General features: G+C 37.5%; 1 non-coding gene across 1 annotated transcript; it reads left to right on the top strand.

Annotated features, from left to right (window-relative positions):
- The first annotated feature begins 17,726 nt into the window (after positions 1-17,726).
- Positions 17,727-17,833, top strand: LOC141670112 (small nucleolar RNA R71). Its single transcript, XR_012554358.1, has one exon. It is a non-coding gene; the product is annotated as a small nucleolar RNA R71 (small nucleolar RNA).
- The last annotated feature ends 7,267 nt before the right edge of the window (positions 17,834-25,100 follow it).

Genomic DNA, 25,100 nt, shown 5'->3' with positions numbered 1-25,100 from the left:
CTGATTTTTCACATTTTTAATTATTGTTTCCATTGTGTTTATGTGCTCGAAACCCAACAGATACATGGTGATGGATTGACCCGTTGTGAGATACTACATGTTTATAGTGTCATAAGTTAATCTCACAGTGATAATGATGTATTGGTCCTTAGACCTGAAGTCATTATATTTATATACGAGAATAAATGCACTTTGATAATATTGAAAGTTATCCTTGACCGGGTAATCATAAAAGTAGATATTGGGTATATTATGAATTGTATGAGAAATATGAATGATCAAGATGAGATTTAGCCCTCCTATATTAAGAAGTGATATTTTTTGCCTCTTGATTGAGTAGGACTATAAAATGCATGGCCATGCTCAAATACTGATTTGTTTAATAATTTACTCATTGATCAAGGAAACAAGGATTAAAAATGTTAACAGAGGATGACACAATGCATGCCTCGAGTTCGTCTATAGTATAAGGCTAAAGGATTATATCACATTGTACTTTATTCACAAAAAGTTTAATTAAATCACCGATTATTATTATTATTACTTGGGTAGCTGATAGAGATAAATAAATCCTGATTGTGTAATTAAATATGACATTAATTATAAATGATTTGGGCTGCTAGGCCCAATAAGAAGATGTATGACATTCAGACAAAAAAAGTTAACACATTAATCAGGCCTGATGGACCAGATCAGGCCTGATGGAACAAAGAAGGCCCAAAAACCCTGAATATTAATTAATTTCGTAATTAATTAATAAGGAAAAAATTAGCTATTGAGAAGAGTCCCGATAAGGACATGAATCCTTGCAGATTAGCCTCAAAGGGACGTAGAAGGATAAAGAATCAGTTTCCTACTATTTAGGACTCCAAAGTCCATTCTAATTCTGAGACTTGGCTACCAAGTCTCCTATACCAAGTCCAATTCAAGGACCACCAACATCTATATAAGGGGTCTCACCCCACAAATCAGAACTACGTTTTTTGACTTGATCCTTGGCAATCAGCAAGGTACGTAGGCATCTTGTTAAGGCAGATTGAGTCACGAAACACAAGAGCAGTCAAATAGAGCCTCGAAGCTCATGAACCTTAGCAGTAAATACAGCAAATAATAACCTTAGCTTTTTATCCATAACATTTGGCGCCATGGCCACGACACAAAGGAAGTTTCTGATTATGGCCATTGATTATTTCACCAAGTGGATTGAAGCCAAACCCTTGGCCAAGATCACAACTAAGCAGGTCGCACAATTCCTGTGGGAAAGTATTATGTGCCGGTATGGAATTCCCCGCATCCTAGTCACTGACAATGGAACACAGTTCAACAACGAGGAGTTCAAGAGGTATTGTGAGGAAAATGAAATTGAGTTACGATTCACATATGTGGCTCACCAGCAAGCCAATGGGCAAGCGGAAGTGGCCAATTGAATAATCCTGGATGGACTAAAAAAGAGGATCGAGAAGTCAAGGAATAACTGGGTGGATGAAATACTCCCCATACTATGGGCCTATAGGACTACCTGTAGAGTCACAACTGGAGCAACTCCCTTCATGTTAGCATATGATGCAGAAGCAGTTGTTCCTGTAGAGATATCAGATTTCCCCCCCAGGATTCAAGCTTTCAATGCTGAGGAAAATGAAGAAGAGCAAAGGTTAGCCCTAGATCTAATTGATGAAGTACGAGATGAGGCACATGCGAAGATAGTGGAATATCAGAAAAAAGCCTCATTCTACTACAACCTAAGGGTTAAAGAAAGATTCTTCAAACAAGGTGATTTAGTTTCGAGGAAAGTGGAAGCTTCTGGTGTAGGGCAGAAAGGGAAACTTGCCCCAAATTGGGAAGGGCCATACAAATTCAAGAGCGTTCAGGGTAGAGGAACCTACAAGCTGGAGATTATGTATGGTTTTGAAATCCCGAGAACTTGGCATGCACAAAACCTGAAGGTTTACTATGTGTAAAATAGTTAAAGTACGATTCTCACTTGTTAGAATGATAAGTAGGTTTAAAAGCACCTTAAAGTTTTGCTTGCTTAGAATTTTTCTATATAGAAGATATGTTTAGATTTTATCAGGGTTGAACCCATTTCATGTAAGGTATCTAGAATACCAAGTTATAGTATAAAATTTTTAACTTAATCTTGGCCTATTGGATTGATTGCATTGTGAAAGATAAAACCAAGTTATAAACTTGAGTTTGAAAAATCAAAAGAAAGATACGACGACACTTGGGCAAAATACGACTGAAAATGATAAAAATCAATTACAAAGTTCAAATATTGTCTAATAAAGAAGAAATACATAAAAAAAACTTAGGCCTTGGAAGGCTGGGATTCTTCAGAACCACTATCTGAAGTCTCCTCGGATGTCTCAGTTTTCCCCTCAGAAGTCTCCGCAGAGGTTCCTTCGGAACTACCTTCGAACGCTTTGGATGCTGCAGGAGACACTGGTTTAGGAGGCGCTGCCTTTGGAGGCTCTTCTACCCTGGCCTTCTTTATAATGGGCTCAGGCTCCTCCTCAGAAGAAGTTTCCTCCTCTTCAGAGCTGGAATCGAGCTCCTTCCTCTTTTGGCTTTGGCCTTGACTCCCCGATGGGTTGTCCTTGATCAAATCAGCAAGCTTGTCTGTAACACCCCCAAGTGCTGGAACTCGCACAGGGCAAGGGAAGGAGGACTGTTCGAAGACTTATGGAAATTTGTCCTAAATGGCCTCCACAGCGGCATCCCAGCCTTCCTTATAGCTAACTGGATGAAGGAGGGCATCGTGCTCCACTATTAAATCCTTGAACTCCTGAGTGTCCATCCAGCCGTCGAAGGCTTTATCCTTTTGAGCCTTGAGGATAATATTTTCGGCTCGGGCCGTTTCCAAATCCGAAGTAGATAAGGAAAGTTGAGCTTCAAAGGCCTCTATTCTTTGGTTGGCCTCCTTCAGCTTCTTGTTGACGTCCTCCAGGCCAACCTTCCAAGCCTTGGCTTGGTGAATTGCCCCTTGAAAATGGGCGTTCGCCTACAAGAAACATAGTAAAACTAAGAGACGGGAAAATCAAAAAGGCAACTATGAAGGGCTAAGGAAAAAGACGTACCGTCGCCAAAGCCTGAGCTCCGAAAAGCTCGTTCCCCTCCAAGTCCTGTTGAAGGACAAAGCCTTGATAGTCAACCGGGGAGATGGAATGCTTAGACCATTCCTTGGCAAGCGCTGTGTTACCGAAAATCGAATCCTTGCCCCGGATTCCCCAAGCAGGTTGAAAATAAGACCCTGGTTTTTGCTTGGTACGTAAAACTTGGCTGGGGCCTTCTTCGCCTGGTTCTATTGCTTGGAGTAGGAACTCCGGGAAGCGATCCCCAAGGCGCGGGTCTTTAAAGACCTTTCCAGCACGCTTCATCCTGGTCGTCTCCAGGTCTTTAGGCTTTGTAGCCTCCTCAATTTTCTCAGCCACTGCAACACATGAGATAAGTAGTTGAGAAGTTAGTGAAATGGAAGATAGAAGGAACAAAAACAACTAGATAAGGAAGGATACTTACTCTTCTTAGGGACGGGAGAAAGGCCGCGTTCTGCAAGAACGGTCTCCCTAATAAGATCCCAAGAATGGGAAGTCCCATTATCTTGCGTAAGGAGATTGAAAGCTCCTGTCTCCTCCTCAGACAAAACTATATCATTTCGGCTCCCATCTATAGCTAGCCCAAAAGACGAGCGAAATAGGGTGCCCCAATCGCCACCCTCCCAAACAACAAACAGAAAATCTTTCTTCCACCCCAAGTTGTTGTCAGGGATGGATTTCCCGTTCATTATGTGGGAAATAGTTGGGCGCTGGTTTAAAGAAACCCAAACCGGATTCTTGTCAGGGCTGTTCTTGAACTGAAAAATCTTTCTGAAAACAGCAACATAAGTAGGGACATTGTGCTTGGCGTATTGCGACAGATAGCACAGAATGAGCCTCCAAGAGTTAGAAGGGAGTTGGCAAGGGCTGATGCCCACATCAGCTAGCAGAACAGGGATAAACGGGTGAAAGGGGAGTCTGATACCTGCCCTTAGAGTATCCCTGTAGACGCATAATACGTCCTTCCTCCACTGACAGTCCCTGTCGGCCGGACCTGCAAGAACCGGTTTGAAAGGATCCTTGATTCTGAAACAGCTACTCAACTTTTCCAGCTCCTTTGGATCCCGCAAAGCACTAATATGGTCGTGCGCGTCCAGATGCGCATCAGACGGGTACTCGTCCCCTCGGTTGTTGATCATATCGATCAAGGAAGTGTACCTTGATCGAATAGGGAATTCATTGGACTTTCTAGCCATATTCATCTTGGTCAAATGAGTCATTTTCTTATCAGCCATCTAAAAAAAGGGCACATAAAGAGACAATTTTAAAAACGCAAACTATGCAAAAAATAAGCACAAGAAGTAAAAAGAGAAGTTTTACCTGAAATAATGTTCCTGAAAAAAGGCTTTGGGGCTTAAGATACTCCGACTTACTGTTATTGCTCTAGGATTCTTAATAGAAGAAGAAAGAAGAAGAATTTAGAAATGAGAAAGTGAGGAGCAGTGACTCTACTCACTCCTTTATATAGGAGGAAAAGTGAAGTTGAAGGGACAAAAAGCCCAGTAAGGATAAAGGCCCAAAGAAAAAGCCCATAAAATGGAACATTCCAGAATATTCCAAGGAATTCAAAAGAAATTAAATAAAAATTACCGAGAATTCTAGAGAATTCTAAATAGGGTATTTTGATATATTAAGCCCAGATTAATAAGAGGCCCAATAGGAGTTAAAAAGCCCAAATCCAATTAAGACTTGGAAAAATACAAAGCCCATATCAAATTAAGATTTGGAAGATAGAAGGCCCAAATTCAATTAGGTTTTGGAAAAATACAAAGCCCAAATCAAGGCCCTAAGAAAAGATAAGGCCTAAACAGAGGCCCAATCCAAATTGGATAAAAGGAAACCCAAAAAGACCAGGATTGAGGTCGAATTTGAAGTCGTGAATTCTGCTCGAAATCTTTCGAACATACACCCGAAAATAACGGGTATAAAAGACCAAGATTGAGGTCGAAATTCAAGTCGTGAATTCTGCTCGAATTCTTTCGAATAGACACCCGAAAATTACGGGTATTATTGAACTGGATTCAGGTCGAAACACAGACCAGGATCGAGGTTGAATAAAGCATAATATTTTTCAAGAACGAGTTACAGAAACCTAGACTTAAATCTAGGTCGAAGAATTGACTAGGATCCTAGTCGAAACCCAGGTCGTGAATCCTAGTCAAAATCTGACCACCAGGATGCAAACAAGCACAGAAGTCTCGACTTAGATCCAGGTCAAAGTTTTGACTAGGATCCTGGTCGAAACCCAGGTCGTGGATCCTAGTCGAAACTAAATGACCAGGAAGCAAAGGAAGACACTAGATTTCGATCAAAATCTAGGTCGAAGGTTCGACTAGGATCCTGGTCGAAATCCAGGTCGTGGATCCTAGTCGAAGTCCTTCGACCAGGATTGGAAAGCTGGCCCAAAATTCGACTAGGATCCAGGTCGAAATTTTGACTAGGATCCTGGTTGAAAAAGGGCTGGAAATTTGAAAATATTTGTGGAAAATTATAGAAAATTTGGAAAAATCCCGGGAAAAAGGGAAAATTCCTGAAAAAATACCAGAAAATTCCTAGAAATAGGGAGAAGGTGAGAAAATAAAAAGGGGGGAAGTTTTTAAACGACCCTGAAACCGCGTACAAGACAAATTGTTGTAAACGTGTAGGTCGCTCCACGCTTTACGCAAAAATGGTACCCTAAAAGGGAATGAACGAACTTAACTTTTGCGAAATCTTAAACGGTTTCTCAAAAGTTCGGGGGCAAATGATGGGGATAAATAAATCCTGATTGTGTAATTAAATATTACATTAATTATAAATGATTTGGGCTGCTAGGCCCAATAAGAAGATGTATGACATTCAGAACATAAAGGTTAACACATTGATCAGGCCTGATGGACCAGATCAGGCCGGATGGAACAAAGAAGGCCCAAAAACCCTGAATATTAATTAATTTCATAATTAATTAATAAGGGAAAAATCAGCTATTGAGAAGAGTCCCGATAAGGACATGAATCCTTGCAGATTAGCCTCAAAGGGACCTAGAAGGATAAGGAATCAGTTTCCTACTATTTAGGACTCCAAAGTCCATTCTAATTCTGAGACTTGGCTACCAAGTCTCCTATACCAAGTGCAATTCAAGGACCACCAACATCTATATAAGGGGTCTCACCCCACAAATCAGAACTACATTTTTTGACTTGATCCTTGGCAATCAGCAAGGTACGTAGGCATCTTGTTAAGGTAGATTGAGTCACGAAACACAAGAGCAGTCAAATCGAGCCTCGAAGCTCACGAACCTTAGCTGTAAATACAACAAATAATAACCTTAGTTTTTTTATCTATAACAGTAGCAATGATGTGTTACTAGATGCCACTCATTGTTTATAATTTTATTAGAAAATAAAATTATTTCTAACGTAATAATAACCTAAAGGGTCACACACAATGTTTTTAAATGTAGTGTTATTTAAATTATGAATTTAAATATTTTATTATTATTACTTTGAATTAAATTATTAAATTAATTAAGTGAAACTTGATTAATTATATATATTAGAATTCGAATTTAATAGTAGTCAAAACCCGAAATCATAATGGGTTTTTTTAGAAGTCCATTGGATTTAGGGGTAAGCCTTAATGTCTCTCTCCCTTATATATTCATTAAGATGTATAGTTTTAGGGTTACTGGTTATACTTTTATTTTTTAAGAAAAACCCTAGCAGCTCTACGTTTTAGAGAAGCTTGAGAAAGAGAGAGAGAAAGAGGCAATCTATTCGGCTAGTACCGGCTCCGGTGACCATTGGACGATCGTACGTTCGTGTGGATATCTTTGGAGTGCAGATCTTTGCAAGGAGGGCTTCTGTGATTCATCAAGATTAGGACTTCCATTACTATCATACGAAAAGCTTTATTAAGGTACATGATCATATTTTCCCAATCATTATACATAGATCCTGCGGTAGGGATTCAATTATTTTATTTTGCTTTATGGAGCTTTTCCATTGTGTTTTGTGCTTGAATCCCTAACAGCTTCATCAAGTGGCTTCAATGAAAATGTCTGCAATTTGATATGTTTTGGGAATATAATAAAGTTCTAAAATACCAATAATTATATGGTCTCTTATAAAATGAAACCTTATATCAATATGTTTGGTCCTAGATTGCTGAATAGGGTTGTTTGAGATAGCTATGACACTTGTGTTGTCACAGTAGATAAGAATATTCTTCAAGTCAAGTCCATAGTCTTAGAGTTGGTTTCTCATCCAAAGAATTTGAGAACAGCAGCTTCCAGCAGCAATATATTCAGCTTCAGTAATAGATGTAGAAACTGAATGTTGCTTCTTGCTAAACCTAGAAACCAATCTTCTCCCAAGAAAATGACAACTTCCTGAAGTACTCTTCCAATCAATATTACAACTAGCATAATTAGTATATGTGTAGCCGATGAGATCAAATCCTGTATCTTTAGGATACCAGATGCCTAGCTTAGGTGTACCCTTCAGATATCTGAAAATTCTTTTGAAGGTTATCATATGCGATTCCTTCGGATCAACATGTCTACTTGCAATTTAAATGTGCTAAAACTCCAAGGTCTTCACTAAAGAGTGATGAAACCTTTGATTTTGAATTAACATAATCAAAGTCTACCTCAGCATGTAGCCTCTAAGCAAAAATGAATGAGGGTTCTGAGTTGGAAAGCACAATGCAAGCATTGTGTTTCATGAAAGCTTGGCTTAGCAAGGAAGAAATTTATTTCTAATTTTGATGCAAGCAACTCAATCAAGTTGAGCTTCTTGATTACAAAGAAATTTTGACATTGAGAGGAGAATTTAATGAGAACTGAATTTTGGCAACTTCTTCAAAAAAATAGAAGATGTTTCAAGTGATGTGCTCTCATTTTTGCATGTATAAATTTCACTATTAACTCTATTGGTTTGTGAAGTGATTCCATGAGTAAGGTACAAATGTTCAATTTTGATCACCAGAGTCCGTCTGAGAGACAAATAGTGTTGGCACTCAATAATCAAAGCCTAGTAAAATTGGCTAAGAAAGGCTTATCGTTTCACTCAACTCAAAAGTTCTATTTTCTGGTTAATGTTTCTTTGTAATATGATCACTTATGATTCAAAAAGAAATCATAAGGTGGTTGATAACTTGTGGGATACCTTAATATACTCTCTTAAGGCCAAGTTATTTACTTCTGATGAACATAAATGAAAACGAACTATTTAGTCTCTTCTGAAATGACAGTTCTTGTTTCAATTATCAAGGTTGTTTTGCTGAAGGGCCTGTTTGTCACAATTCTTAAAGAATGAATTAGTGATTGTATCATAATTTAATCATTTAATTTACCATATAAAAGATTAATACAAATTATTGCTTAAAGAAATTTGTCAAATAATTTAAATAAGCATGCTAGATTAATCCAATAAATATGGAATAAATATTGATAAATTCTAAGGAGCAATTATAACTAATCATATTTGATCAAGAATGTATCATATATTTAACAGTTATCAGTCATTAAGTTCCATATAACATGCTCAGTTTTGACCATTTACGCATAAGATTAAATAAGACATCATAACGTTTATAACATTCAAGAGTAAGCAAAAATAACTTAAACTAATAATCAAGAACGAGGATTTTTCATTGATAGAGATTTGAATTACGTAAAAGAAATACAACAAAAGTAAACATTAGATCCTAGTCTATGATGTTTTCTTCTGGCTGTCTTCCTTTCGACTTGCTTCCTCAAGATAGCAAGCCAAATGATTGTTAGTCGCTAAACACACGCTAATAATACACGCAAGTATATGCATTCACAAGTAATATAGAATTATTTCTAGTTCATTCCCACAGAGACTGGCTTTGGTTAACTAATTAATTTATGCACTTATACACCAATGATATGGTTATTATCCAATGCTAAGACGAATAACAAATTGGGATTGTTTTATAACTAAAAATTAAACTAACAATTATAACTAAGGGAATAAATACGATTGAATATATATATGACAAACATGGGATTCTAACTTCATTAAATACTTCATTAAATAGTATTTTTGTTCTTAACCTTAGCATGTAATGGTAATGACACTAATCAGATAACACGAAACTGATAAATGCCCACTTTCGTTGTACGAATACCATACTACCAGACATCCACAAAAGAGATAGAAGCTGAATAGACACCAATTATATTGAGACCCTATATGTCTATAGAATTTTATAACATAACGGTTTAATAAGAAAAATATCTATCGTGATTACATAGGGCAAGTAAGATGGTTGAAATTACCTACGAATCATGCATAACAATAACACATGAACCTATGCTAGGATGGCAAGTTCTAAACCCTTAAATTCACTTTCGCTTCATTAAGAATTACCAAGCTATCTTATAAGTTTGCGACGCTCATAGGATGAATAAGCACAACCAATACTAGGTTATCATACAATCACCACACACTAAGTCAATAAAACAAATTAGCTAAAGAAATCCATAACTCAATCCGCCGGAACCCCACGATAACAATTAGCCCATAATCGGACTCATCATCAATGTGGGTTCCGATAAAAACATGGTATAATAAATGTAGTCTTTATAAACGAATATTAAACAAAGTATAACACAAGAGTATAGGTTCAAGAATAATAAAACTAGCATCCAACGTTACAACTAAAACAAAGAATCACAACTTAAAATTAGGTTTACTTCGCCTTGGTTGAATTGTGCTAAAACGGACTTCTTTACTCCTTCTCCTTGTGCTCTGATGTGTCTCTCCTGAAAAATGAACTTAATTATGCATATATAGCAGCCCCATGCAGAGTAGAAGTCTTCTGGATCAAAAGCCCATTAGAATCAGGATTCTTTGAATTCGACCTGGCGCGGCCGCGCGCTTGATCAGCGCGGGTGCGCTGAGTTTCTGAACTTCGGGCGCGGGCGCGCGCTATCACAGCGCAGGCGCGCTGACTCCTTGGATCAATTTCTGATTTCTTTATTTTCTTGCTGAATTGAGCCGGCCTTCCAAGAGCTTTTATTCCAAGACCATCTTAACACCAAATTAGCACCAAAATAATGCTAATTCACCTGATTACCTAGATAATGTCTGGAAATGCAAAAAGAAAACACATTAAAATACCAACAACTTGAGTACATTTACACCAATTCAAAGCTTTACGGAGCGTAATAAAGTGTCATAAATGTCACTCAACATATCCCCAAACTTGAATCGATGCTTGTCCTCATGCATAAACAGACTCAAAGAACAAGAAATAATAATACATGAATGCAACTAAATGAATGCGACGATCCCCAATAGAATAACTAAACCAATTAATAAGAAACATCTCAACAAATGCATTTACTCACATAAAGATCAATCAAATCTCATAAATTAATCTACAAACCAGAGAAGTGCGTGTATGCACTGCTTACATACATACTTTCGCAACTAGATCAATAATCATGACTCACTACTCATCAAAGCAATCACAAGGTTACACTTCAATTCTTATATCGGAGATTTACATGGATCCATGCTTTTATTCTCAATAAAACCACAAAACTATGCTTATTTGATCGTGCAATGAGTGAGGTCCACAAAAGACTTATACAATAGTACCCATGTAGCGAGCGTTAGATTAGCAGATCACAGACTATAAAAAGCCTTAGGTCACTAGGCAGAAAGTACCCTAAGAACTTAATAACTCGAGTACTAAAGAGCCCACTCATGATCAATTATACATAACACATACCTTTTTTCTTTTTCTTTTTTCTTTTTTTTCTTTTTCAACAATTTCTGAATGAGTGCGTTTCGCTCCATCTCACCCAACCCTAGACTACTCATATAAATATGAGTCGGCTACTAGCCATTTGACACATAGCCAACACAACTAGCAATAAAATCTAATTTTCTCCAATTTTTAAATATTCATGTCTTTTATTATTAAGAGAATATACTAAATTCTAAATATAAACAAGCGATTAAACCTCGACAAACAAACAAACCATGACCATGATCTAGTACTTTAGCAACCTATAAGACTTAGTGAAATACAATTGTCTCTAGCATGCAAATCAACTCAATAAGACTTAACATCACTAAATACGACATCACTACACTAGCATCAATATCACAAATCAACCGGAAAAATTATCTAAGGGATCATGTTATTAGGTAAATGCATGAAACTACATGAACAAATTATCATAAAAATTGCCAAAAATTTTAAAAAACTACTATATGGAAAAATATGCAACTATATGAACTAAACTATCATGAATATGTAAACTATATGCGACTCACACAAAATATATTCCTTCAACTACTACCACCAAACTTAAAATATTCACTGTCCTCAGTGAAGGTAATAGTAAGGAATCAGGCATACCTACTCCGAATCAGGATTATCACCCTCAACGGGTGGAGTGTCAGGCGTGTCTAGAGGTGGATACACGGCATCCTCACCAAATACTGGCCACTGGATGTCAACACCGGTGGCTCTGAAAGCTGTCCCAAGTGCCTGGGTGAGATCACATGCAAACCTACTATAGATTTCGTGCATGGCATCCATCCTCCTCGCTAGATGCCTATACTGCATCGTATACTCAAACCAGCTCCAACCTCTGCTCCTGCCTCCTCCTGCTGCTCCTGCAACGGACCAGCTTCCACACCCAACTCAGCTCTCCAAGCTGCCTTGGCAGCCTGCTGCGTACGACTAGCATATGTCTGAAGAGCTGGTCATCCACCTGACAGATGATCATAAGAATAACCAAGCCCCTTAGGATCGGGCTTGCCACCATACCACTCAGTCATGTTCAATAGCGTAGAATTATCGATAGGAGCACTGGGAAGCTGTAGTTGCTCATGTGCGGGCCAGTGAACACCAACTGCCACGCACAACTTCGTCACAACGGACGTATAGGGTATAGAACCTGTAGTACCTCCTCTCAAGAACCTCAAAATCCCCTAATATATGATCATCCCCAAATCAATATAATTGCCCTGAAGAATACCCCAAAGCAGACGAGCACGCTCCACCATAATCTCATGCACATGTGATGCTGGCATGATGTTAGCCCAAATAAATGAGTTTCAAGCCCGTTTAAACCTGTTCATGCATGACGCAGGGAATGTGGAGTAATCAGTTGTGCCCCTCTTGAGCTTCCCGTGAGTTTCGGGCACACAAAGAGTAGCAATGATCAGATCCAGATTAAAGTCCTCCGGAGTCTTATCGTTCCAAGTGTCCTGACCAAGCTTTCTCGCGGGCTGCTCAATCACCCTCCTAATAGCATCAGCATTGTACTCCACAGTCATTCTCCTAACCACCGTAATGCCATTCTTCTCCGCCTTCGCATTAGCATAGAACTCTCGCATAACACTCATGGGCACAGCAGCGGGATCCTCGAAAAAAGGAACCCAGCCCATCTCCAGAATCATCTCCAACAGCTTACCATCCTTCCCCGATGGTAGAAAACCTTGCTACTTAGAAATAGGCTTCGAGAGAAGCCTCGTGTACTCCTCTTCAGCCTCAGGAGTAGAAAACCTTGGCCTCACACCACCCGTAGATGAAGAATCAGTGGTGCTGCTTAGTTGAGTTCTTTATCTCTTAGGTGCCATTGGGATTGAATAGGAGTGAATAAAAGCTAAGTGTTTGAGAGATTTTTGTGTTTGAGAATTTGTGATGTGGTGGAGAAGTTTGTGTATAAGTGTATGTATTTATAGGTGGTGAGAAGAGAATTATATATGGAATAGAAGTGGGAATTGATTATGGGAATCGTGGGAATAATGGGTTTGATTTGGAGAGGGAAATTTGGGATGTGGAAGAGTAAAATTCAGTTTGAAATTGATTTTTTAGCAAAAATTCCATTTTTTTCTTGGAAACTGCTGTTTTTATTTTTTCGAGTCGGGACCCCGGCGCGGCCGCGCGCTAGACCAGCGCGAGCGCGCTCACTTTCTGCCAAACCGGTGCGGCCGTGCGCTAGATTAGCGCGGGCGCGCTTACCTTCTGGAAAGACAACGCAGCCGCGCGCTAGATCAGCGCGGGCGTGCTTGGCTACTGTTGTTGGCCCTGAATTTTTTTCTTTTTCTGATTTTTGTGATTTTCTCCTGTCTTCCTGCTTCCTCTACCTACTAATATACAACAAACTTAGGTTTCCTCCCAAGTAGCGCTTGTTTTATGTCGTTAGCTTGATGTAAAAACTTGAGGTCAAATGGACAACAAAATGGCACTAACTACCTCACAATTTTCCGTGTCACCATAGTAATGCTTCAACCTCTGACCATTTACATTGAATGCTTTGCCCAGATCATTCTCAAAAATTTCCACCGCTCCATGCGGTAACACAATTTTGATTATGAAGGGCCCTGACCACCTTGACTTCAACTTTCCAGGAAAAAGATGGAGATGAAAGTTAAATAAAAGATATTGTTGTCCCGACGCAAATGATTTGAGCACTAGACCCCTATCGTGCCACCTCTTCACTTTCTCCTTATACAATTTTTTGTTTTCATAAGCTTGAAGTCGGAACTCGTCGAGTTCATTCAATTGAAGCATCATCTTCTTTCCAGCTGCATCCAAGTCTAGATTCAATTTCTTCAAAGCCCAATAGGCCTTATGCTCGAGTTGCACCGAAAAATGACACCCCTTACCATAAACCAACTGAAACAGCGACATTCCCAATAGAGTCTTATATGCTGTTCTATAAGCCCAAACAACTTCATCAAGCTTCAAAGACCAATCTGTCCTCAATGGACACACAACTTTCTCTAAAATGTGCTTAATCTCTCTATTAGATACCTCAGCTTGACCATTTTTCTGAGGATGATAAGCCGTAGCAATGCGATGATTCACATTATACCTTTGCATCATAGCAGTGAACTTGCGGTTGTAAAAATGCGATACCTCATCACTGATTATGACTCTTGGAGTTCCGAACCTTGTGAATATCTGCTTGTGAAGAAAATTAAGCACCACCTTCGCATCGTTCATTGGCAACGCTTTAACTTCAACCCATTTTGACACATAATCAACCGCCAACAAGATATATTGATTATTACAAGATGAGATAAATGGCCCCATGAAGTCAATTCCCCAAACATTGAAGACTTCGACCTCGAGAAGCACATTAAGAGGCATCTCATCCCTCTTAGACATATTACCCACACGTTGACATCGATCACATTTCAAAATGAACTGATGAGCATCTTTGAACAAAGTTGGCCAAAAGAATCCTGCTTGAAGAATACGAGCTGCTGTCTTTTCTCCTCCATAAGCCGTTGAGTGGCAAGCTCGCAAGATCCCCCCTGTTTCGCTGTAAGGAATACATCTCCTGATGATTTGGTCAGCTCTTTGATGAAAAAGAAACGGCTCATCCCACATATACCACTTCACTTCATGCAAAAACTTCTTCCTTTGAGCGTATGATAAGTCGGGAGGCATGATATTACTCACAAGGTAGTTCACAATATCTGCAAACCACGGTTCTTCCTCTTGCACTCCAAATAGTTCCTTATCGGGAAAAGACTCATTTATCAATGTCTTGTCCAGTGAAGTAGCATTAGGGTTTTCTAATCGAGATAGATGATCAGCAACTTGATTTTCAGTTCCCTTTATGTCCTTGATCTCTAATTCAAATTATTAACGCAAAATAACCCATCTAATCAATCTAGGCTTCGAGTCCTTCTTCGAGATGAGATAACGAATCGCAGCGTGATCAGTGAAAACTGTCACTTTAGTCCCCAAGTAGATAAGATCAAAATTTCTCAAAACCATAGACAATAGCCAAAAGTTCTTTCTCCATAGTAGTATAATTCAGTTGAGCACCATTCAAGGTCTTACTAGCGTAGTAGACCACATGAAATATGTTGTTCTTCCTCTGCCCAAGAACTGCTCCAACTGCATTGGCACTTGCATCGCACATCATCTCAAAAGCATTTCTAGTCAGGTGCAATTATGACAGGTGCCGTGATTAAAATCGTCTTTAATGTCTCAAAAGCGGCAAGGCACTCATCATCAAACTTGAAAGGGACATCTTTCTCAAGCAAACTGCACAATGGCTTCGAAATCTTAGAGAAGTCCTTGATGAAACGCCTATAGAAACCCGCATGACCAAGAAAACTGTAAATTCCCTTAATGGAAATTGGTGGAGGAAGAATTTCAATGACCCCCACCTTAGCTTTGTCCACCTCAAGACCCTTACTAGAAACCTTGTGCCCAAGAATAATGCCATGTCGCACCATAAAGTGACATTTCTCCCAATTGAGAACCAAGTTGGTCTCAACACACCTCTTGAGAACTTGTCCAAGATTTTTCAAGAATTCATCAAAAGAATCACCAAATATAGAGAAGTCGTTCATGAACACCTCCACATTCTGGCCAATCATATCAGAAAAAATGGCCATCATACATCTCTGAAATATGGCCGGTGCATCACACAGAACAAATAAAACTCATCTGAAGGCCAAAGTACCAAATGGACAAGTGAATGTAGTCTTCTCCTGATCTTCTGGAGCGATACAAATCTGATTGTAACCCAAATAACCATCCAGAAGATAGTAATACTCGTGACCAGCCAATCTGTCAAGCATCTGGTCAACGAAAGGCAGAGGGAAGTGATCTTTTCTAGTGGCCTTGTTCAGCTTCTTGTAGTCCATACAAACTCTCCATCTCGTGACTGTTCGAGTAGGAATGAGCTCATTCTTCTCATTAGCAACAAATGTGATACCTCCCTTCTTCGGTACATACTGAACTGGACTCACCCAAGAACTGTTAGAAATGGGATAAATAATCCCTGCATCCAGCCACTTAAGAATTTCCTTCTTCACTACTTCCTTCATGACCGGATTAAGTCTTCTTTGCTGCTCAACTGTATGCTTGCTACCTTCCTCTAGCAGAATTTTATGCATGCAATAAGAAGGTTTGATTCTCTTAATATCTTCTAGAGTCCATCCAATTGCCGATTTGAACTCTCTTAAAATCCTCAAAAGCTTCTCCTCGTCACTACCTGAAAGGTTAGATGCAATAATAATAAGAAAAGTAGATGCATCGCCTAAAAATACATACCTCAAATGTTCAGGTAAAGGCTTAAGCTCAAGAGTAGGAGCTTCCTCAATAGATGTCTTGAGGCGTTTAGGAGCTCTGTTCAATTCCAACATTCTAAGAGATTCAAAAGGCATATCAATCTTCCTCTTCCAGGGAGAAGCATTTAGATATTGCAATTGCTCTTCACCTTCGTCATCCTCACTATCTGAATTCCCCAATAAGGCCTTCTCGAAGGCATCATACCTTAGCAATTGATCAAGTTCTGAAGTAACCACAGAATCGACCAACTCCACTTTTAAGCACTCCTCATTTTTTGTAGGAAATTTCAACTTCTTGAAGATTGACAAAGGCATCAGATTGATGCTAGCTCCCAAGTCACATAAGCATCTGTCAAAAGATACTTTTCCAATAGTGCATGGAATAGTGAAACTTCCTGGATCTTTAAGCTTCGGAATCAACTTCTGTTGCAGCACAACACTGCATTCCTCCGTGGGAGCGACAGTCTCTAAATCATCTAGCTTCGCTTTCCGAGAGAGTATACCTTTCATAAACTTTGCATAACTAGGCATCTGCTCAAGAGCCTCAGCGAAAGGTATGTTGATATGAAGTTTCTTGAACACCTCCAGAAACTTCTCAAATTGCTTATCCAGCTTTTTCTTCTGCAGCCGCTTAGGAAAAGGTGGTGGAGGATAAATCTGTTTCTCCCCTGTATTATCCTCAGGAGGAGTGTGCTCAACCGTAGTCTTCCTTGGTTCCACTTCTACTTCCTGCTGCTCTACTTCTTCTTCAACCCCAGTTTCTTCAGTCGAAACTTGAGTTTGTTCGGGATTCGCAACCTTTCCAGACCTCAAAGTGATTGCCTTCACCTGCTCCTTAGCTTCCCTCTGTCCAGGCACTTCAGTGTTAGTAGGTAATGTACCGGGTTGACGATTAAGCAAGGCATTGGCAATTTATCTAATTTGATTCTCCAAGGTCTTGATAGAAACAGCTTGACTCTTGCACATAAGCTTCAACTCCTCTAATTCAGATTTTTCATTAGCTTGTTGTAGCTGAAGTTGGTGCCTTGGTGCAAATTGCGGTTGCTGAAAACCAGGGGGGTTGTACTGCTTGGCTGGGTATTGCTGATAAGGCTATTGAACCGTATTCTGAGCGTTACTCTAGCTGAAATTAGGATGATTGCGGTTGTTAGGATGATAAGTGGCTGGCACAGGTTGCTGCGATCGCTAAAAGTTGCTCACGAACTGAGCTGATTTACTAGAAATAGCACACTGATCAATCTCATGGGCACTAGCACAAAGCTCACAGACACTAGTAATTTGATTAACTCCATAATTAGTCAACGTGTCCACCTTCATCATCAAAGCCTTAAGTTGGGCAGTTATAGCAGTTGCTGCATCCAACTCCAGAATTCCTGTTACTTTTCCCTGATTCAGTCTCTGAGAAGGATTCTGATATTCATTAGCAGTCATCATTTCAATCAATTCATAAGCTTCATTATAGCTTTTAGCACACAAGGCGCCTCCTGATGCTGCATCGAGCATGGGTCTAGAAGTAGCTCACAGTCCATTATAGAAACAGTTTATAATCATCCAATCAGGCATGTCATGGTGTGGGCACTTCCTTAGCATCTCCTTATATTGATCCCAAGCCTCACACAGAGATTCTCCAGTTTGCTGAGCAAACTGAGTAAGAGCATTCCTGATTGCTACAGTCTTCGCCATAAGGAAGAATTTAGTAAGAAACTTTTGAGCAAGATCCTCCCAAGTGGTGATAGACCCTGGTGGTAGAGAATGTAACCAGCACTTTGCTTTATCCCTTAGAGAGAATGGTAAGAGTCGCAGATCTCAATGAAATCCCTGATGTGCATGTTGGGGTCTTCAGTAGGACAACCCCCAAACTGAACTGAGTTCTGTATCATCTGAATCGTGCTTGACTTGATCTCAAAAGTATTAGCCGAGATGGATGGCCTGATGATGCTTGACTGAATATCATTGATCTTAGGTTGAAAATAGTCCATCAAAGCCTTAGGAATTTCTGCTTGATCCCCCATCACTACTGAAACTGGTTTCTCGACATTCTCTTCTTCTTCTATCTTCTCATAGTCCTCAAAAACTTCCCTTCGAACCACTACAACTTCTTCCTCGGCTTTATCCAGAGTTCTCTTACGAGACCGTGAACGCGTATGCATACACGCTCGCTAGAGTACCTGAAATAAGACAAGGAAACAGATAAGTAACAATGTCCGAATCAATGAACTTTAACGATCACTGATGACAAACACATAAACAAAAAATTAACACTGCAGTCTCCGGCAGCAGCGCCAAAATCTTGTTAGTCGCTAAACACGCGCTAATAATACACGAAAGTATACGCGTTTGCAAGTAATATAAAATTATTTCTAGTTCATTCCCATAGAGTCTGGCTTTGGTTAACTAATTAATTTATGCATTTATGCACCAATGATATGATTATTATCCAATGCTAAGACGAATAACAAATTGGGATCGTTTTAGAACTAAGAATTAAACTAATAATTATAACTAAGGGAATAAATACGATTGAATATATATATGACAAATATGGGATTCTAACTTCATTAAATGCTTCATTCAATAGTCTTTTTGTTTTTAACCTTAACATGTAATGGTGATGACACTAATAAGATAACATGAAACCGATAAACAGCAACTTTCGTTGCACGAATACCATACTACAAGACATCCACAAAAGAGATAGAAGCTGAATAGACACCAATTATTTTGAGACCCTATATGTCAATAAAATTTAACAACATAAAGGTTTAATGAGAAAGTTATCTATCGTGATTATATAGGGCATGTAAGATAGTTAAAATTACCTACGAATCATACATAACAATAACACATGAACCTGTGCTAGCATGGAAAGTTCTAAACCCTTAAATTCACTTTCGCTTCATTAAGAATTAACAAGATATCTTATAAGTTCGCGACGCTCATAAGATGAATAAGCACAACCAATACTAAGTTATCATAAAATCACCACACACTAAGACATCGAAACAAATTAGTTAAAGAAGTCCAAAAATAAATCCGCTAGAACCCCATAATAACGATTAGCCCATAATCGGACTCATCATCAACGTGGGTTCCGATAAAAACATAGTATAATAAATGTAAGCTTTATAAACGAATAATAAACAAAGTATAACACAAGATTATAGGTTCAAGAATAATAAAACTAGAATCCAACGTTACAAATAAAATAAAGAATCACAAGTTAAAACTAGGTCTTCTTCGCCTTGGTTGAATTGTGCTAAAACGGTCTTCTTTACTCCTTCTCCTTGAGCTCTGATGTATCTCTCTTGAAAAATGAACTTAATTTTGTATATATAGCAGCCCCATGCAGAGTAGAAGTCTTCTGGATCAAAAGCCCATTAGAATCAGGATTCTTTGAATTTGACCTGGCGCGCGCTTGATCAGCGTCGGCGCGCTGCGTTTCTGAACTTCGGGCGCGGCAGCGCGCTATCACGACGCGGTCGCGCTGACTCCTCGGATCAACTTCTGATTTCTTCATTTTCTTGCTGAATTGAGCCGTCCTTCCAAGAGCTTTTATTCCAATACCACCTTAACAACAAATTAGCACCAAAATAATGCTAATTAATCTGATTACCTAGATAATGCCTGAAAATGCAAAAACACTAGAAAACACATTAAGATATCAACAACTTGAGTACATGTATACCAATTCAAAGCTTTGTGGAGCGTAATAAAGTGTCATAAATGCCGCTCAACAATGATCCTCTCTTTTTGGGAACCCCCCTCCCGCTCTCTCTCTCTCTCTCTCTTTCATATGTTCTTGATGAATGAAAAAGTTCATTTCAAGAAATGAACTTCCATTTGAAGATCAAGGGACAGAGATAAAAAAATATCCAATGGGAATTCAGTCATATGATAGAAGATTCTATCAAAACGGACTCTGAATATAGTGTAGCAAGCTCTGAAGTTCATTTGAGATGAGTTAAGAAATAGAGAAGAGGGAGACTGCAGTGAAGTGGAAGAAATGAGAGTTTGAGTGAATATGAAACTAAGAGTGGAAAGCCAGGTGTTTATATCGATGAGAGAGAGGGAAATATGAAGGGACACCTTAATTTTGAAGAGAAATAGCTAATTAGAGTTCTAAAAGAAACTAGATTAATTAATTTTTTTCCAAAAAGAATACATGGATAAATAAAAGTTACGCTAGTGCACATAAATCAAGATTAATCCTTCAGAAACATAACATGCAACCTTATTTATTTACTCATATACTTTCAAACTCATCATGCATTAGAATGTGCAAAAAAATAACTTATCTGGGGGGAAATGGGTACGTCTTGATAAAACATTCTCAGAAGTATCTTCTTTAACAAATAATTTGCACTTTCCTTCTTTCCACTTGATTCGCTGTTAGCCCTGTATTAATTTCTCTATTTTCTCCATACCATATGTTAGTGAATTATATTGCCAAATCTAAATGGTTGGATAATAATATGCCGATTATACAATAAAATTCACATTATTTGTTCAGAAGAGGTATTCATCAATTTAAATCCATCTTGAACAAACAAAATTTAAGCATTTGCTAAAATTTTAACAGATTAATCATGACAATGATTTTGAGCAACTTAATTTATTTGAATGACCATTCGTAGACTTTTTTAATATAATGCACTTTGAAATTAAAGTCCAATATATTGTGAAGTTTCAAAAAAGCACGAAAGTTTACTCTATCAAGAAGTTCAAAATGGATTTTCATCAAATCCTTATTTATCAGAGATAAACTATGTATTATCACTGATTGCAGATCTGAAGGCATTTTTTAGAGAATTAACTATTTTACCTAGTTATCTTAACCAAGTTGTATTATTAACTTCATAATATAATTAATATCATAAACTAAGATTTAATATTATATCTTATCATGAACTCTTAAAATTCACCAAATAGACATGCCTTGCTACACATGATTATAAGTTGGACTCTCAAATCTACATTTGAATGAGTAGTTAGAGAATTCAAAATGTGAATCGTCAGAGCTTGTTCTAAGTTTATGACATTGATTCTTAAATAAGAAACGGTCATTTACAAATTTAGCTAGATTTCACTTCTAAAAAATGATTTTTTACATGAGTGAAATATTACCGCTACAGATAAAATTTTATGATAAGATATTTATGTTAAGAATAAAGAATGGAGTAACAATTAATTAGCATCAGTCTGTAAAAGTTGTCTTCATTTATAACTTAACTGATCAGAAAATTGTCACACCATGGAAACCAGCATAAGACTCAATATCAGTATTTATAGGTTCCAAATAAACACTGATATTTCAATGATCAATTTTATCAGTATTTATCAGTTTTCAAATAACTAAAAAATTTTAGTACTGATTATTTCTGTATTTTGAAATGTTTCATCTGTCTTTTAGAACACATAGCTTGGTGATGACTCATCATTCTTAAAGTGATGATTTGATGTCTACTCGTAGCAGTTGGTAAATAATTATATATCGATGGCTAAGAACTAGCAGTTAATATATAATCTGTTCATAAATTTCTAGACTATACATGTAGACTCCAAGTGTTCATTTTGACTATCAGTGGCTAAAAATACCCATTGATAAAGTTAAAGTAGATTTAATCAAACTCTTAACTATCCTATTCCTGAAAGTAAATTTCAGATAAATCATAATTAAACACTTGGATACCAACTAGCAAGCAAGACAACTTATTCATTGTTGCACATATAAACAATATCAATGAACATAATTATCTTCACAAAAAATATCCAGATTATGTGTTATGACTATGAATTATTTAAAGGGCAATTCATAGGGTGATCTTGATAAGTCAAGATTACCATTATGTCATAAAGTAGATTTTTGTCAAAATTTACAATATTTAATCTGGCTACTTTTAGCACATATCTAATAAAAATTGAAACACATTTTAACATACCTAGCTCACCTACAAATCTTATGAGAGTGGATTCTTCAAGAGGCATGGTAGAGATATTTTCTTTTGTCAATGTGTTTGATCATTGAGTGTTGAACTGAATTCTCAGTTATAGTGAGAGCTCTGGTGTTGTCACAATAGTTTGGAGTTCTTTACAACTACAAGCCATAATCAACAAGTTAACTCTTTGTATATAAAAGTTGTGCACAACATTTTCCAACTGCAGTGTCTTCATCCTTAATAGATGAGGTTGAATCAAAGTAATGCTTATTGCTATCTCAAGATGTTATTTTGTCTTTTACTGACATCTTCTTGAAGTTATTTACCTGTCAACTTTGGAAACTGCACAATCTTCATCTAAATAATAAGTTAGTTTAAACTCAGAATCTTTGGGGTACCAAGTTCCAAGAGTTGGTGATCTCTTGAGATATCTGAATAAATTCTCTATCGTATCTGAGTAAGGTTTTCTGGATATAGATCGAGATTAAACACAAGGACTTGTGGTAAATATAATATTTGGCCTACTAATAGTTAAATGTAAAGGAGAACCAATTGTGCTCCTATATCTTGAAATGTCCATTTTATTTATATTCATTCCAAGTATGGCAATGGTTGGCATGAGTGATTTTATACATGTATAATCAGCCAAGTCAAACTTCTTCACAAGAGCATGCATAACTTTTGTTTGACTTAAGAATATTCCATCACTCACTTGATTTACTTGACATCAAGAAAATAAGTGAGTTCACTCATCATGCTCATTTTACATTTACTTAGAATTATCTTCGACAAACCTTTAACATAGTTTATCAACTATAGAACCAAGAATTATATTGTCCACAGAGAATTGTACAATTCTACCAGAGCAATTTACATTTCTAAAAAGAGAAGAGTTTAACTGTTGTACCTCTAGAGAAATGATCTTCAAGTAAAAACTGATATAAAAGTTCATACAAGGCTTTATATGATTGTCCAAACCCATAAAGTGCTTTCAGAAGCCAGTCCAAACTCTGCAAGTCTTAAATCTTCAAGATCATGAGATTGAAGTACATAAGCTCCTTCTTTAAAGACAAGCACTTTCTACACCAGTTTGATAATTTTGAAATTGACATGAGCTGCCTAGACTGGAAAGATTCTAATTGCTTCCAATTTTGTTACCAGTGAGAATGATCCATCACTTTCAATCTTCACATCCTGCAGATTATCTTTTGCAACAGTACTACATTTGTTCCTCAAAGTCATGCCATTTCCATCTACCTTGATTTTGAGTACCCACTTAGATCCATTCACTGAGCTGTCTTTTGGTTTAGGCACAAACTTCTTGACTTTATGAATTTCAAATTGTTTTAGCACTTGTTGCATGTCCTCAATCCAAATTTGATTCTAAAATAACTTCTTTTACTTTCTTGGGTTCTTTATTGGATAGAAAGTTATTATTCAATTATTCTTCTTGAGTGACACTTCTTGTTTCTAATTTAACAAATATGTCTCAAGAAGATAAGCTGAGTAGTTGACTCCTTATCCATTTTCCTTGAGAGGGCAAGCTTAGCATTGATAATGAAACCTTTCTGAGCTGTAGAGAGTTTGAACTGAAGTTCCTCGATACTCCCCTAAGTGAGAGACTTTAACTTTATTAGCAGTTAATGTCATTTCAGTTTCTCTATTGACTGATAGTTTATCAATGGCTAGCAAATTTTGATCAATATCTATTTTATTGAATTGATCAATGACTATTCCATTTTGTTGTTCAACTGCTATTTCCACATGGTTTGGATTAACGGCATACTTGATGATTTCTCTGAAAATATCACCATCATCAGCTTGCCAGTCATTCTCCATATCTCCTATTTTGAGAACATTTTCAAAGATCCGATATTCCAATCCTTGAATCTTCTTTTCATTTGATGAATCATGGATTATTTCATAACTTTCTTATTGATTCTCAGATTGCAAATCTATTAGGTTTTTCCTTTTGAAAATCTAATAAATATTCTTTCTACTGCTTTAGTTTTAAACTCATCAATAAATTTTCTTTGATTTCTTAGAATAAAGCATCTATAGCCAAAGTCATGAAGAAGTTTCCAGGTTGGCTTCTTTCCAAGTACTTGGTTTATCATAAAAGTATTTTTGAATTGAGCTTGTAATGTTAATAGCTTCAGTCCAGAAGAGTGTTGACATCTTTGATTCTCCAAGCATTAGTCTTCCTTCCTCACTGAGTGTTCTATTATTCTTCTCAAATGCTCCATTTTGCAGTGGAGTTCTTGATATAGAAAACTCATGAGATATTCCTTCAATTGCACATAATTCTTTGATATGACTGATGATGATTTCAATAGCTTAAATTTTGGAAAGCAAGAAGAATTTTAAAGTAAATTTTGAGATATCATCACACTTAATAGATTTTTTTTGATGCATTATATGGACTGATCCAAATGGATTTTCTTATAGAAGTTGCAGGTTATTGTCAAAATATGACTCTGTCTTCTTCTTGAATAAGACCATCTTCTTCTTATCAGCATGATAAGCATCATAGAGATTATCCTTGGAAATTTCCAATTCTGATATTTCTCCTGCTAGGTTCTTCTTGATCAATTTGTTCAAGTGAGACGACTCCTTATGGGTTAGCCTTTTTGCATCCTTGTTTGTCTTGCTAAGCAGACAGACCATTTGTTCAACATCAGTTGAGTTAAAATATGCAACGTACACATTTCCTTTCCTCTTCCCAGATAAAAGGACCTTGTTGTCACTGTTGTTAATGATAATACATGCTTCTTTATTCAAAATGACCTTAGAGCCATTGTCACATAGTTGGATGATACTTAGCAAGTTATGCTTGAGTCCCTTAAACAGTGCTACATCATCAATGATGATATTTCCAACTGAAATCAAGCCATATCCCACAGTGTGATCTTTGCTGTCATCTCCAAAGGTAATACTTGAGCCAACTTTCTCTTCAAACTTCGTGAGCAAGGATGAATTACCAGTCATATGACACGAAC

Source organism: Apium graveolens, chromosome 6, assembly GCF_009905375.1.
Source record: "Apium graveolens cultivar Ventura chromosome 6, ASM990537v1, whole genome shotgun sequence".
In the NCBI taxonomy this organism is placed as follows: domain Eukaryota; kingdom Viridiplantae; phylum Streptophyta; class Magnoliopsida; order Apiales; family Apiaceae; genus Apium; species Apium graveolens.
This window is presented reverse-complemented; position numbering and strand designations above follow the sequence as displayed.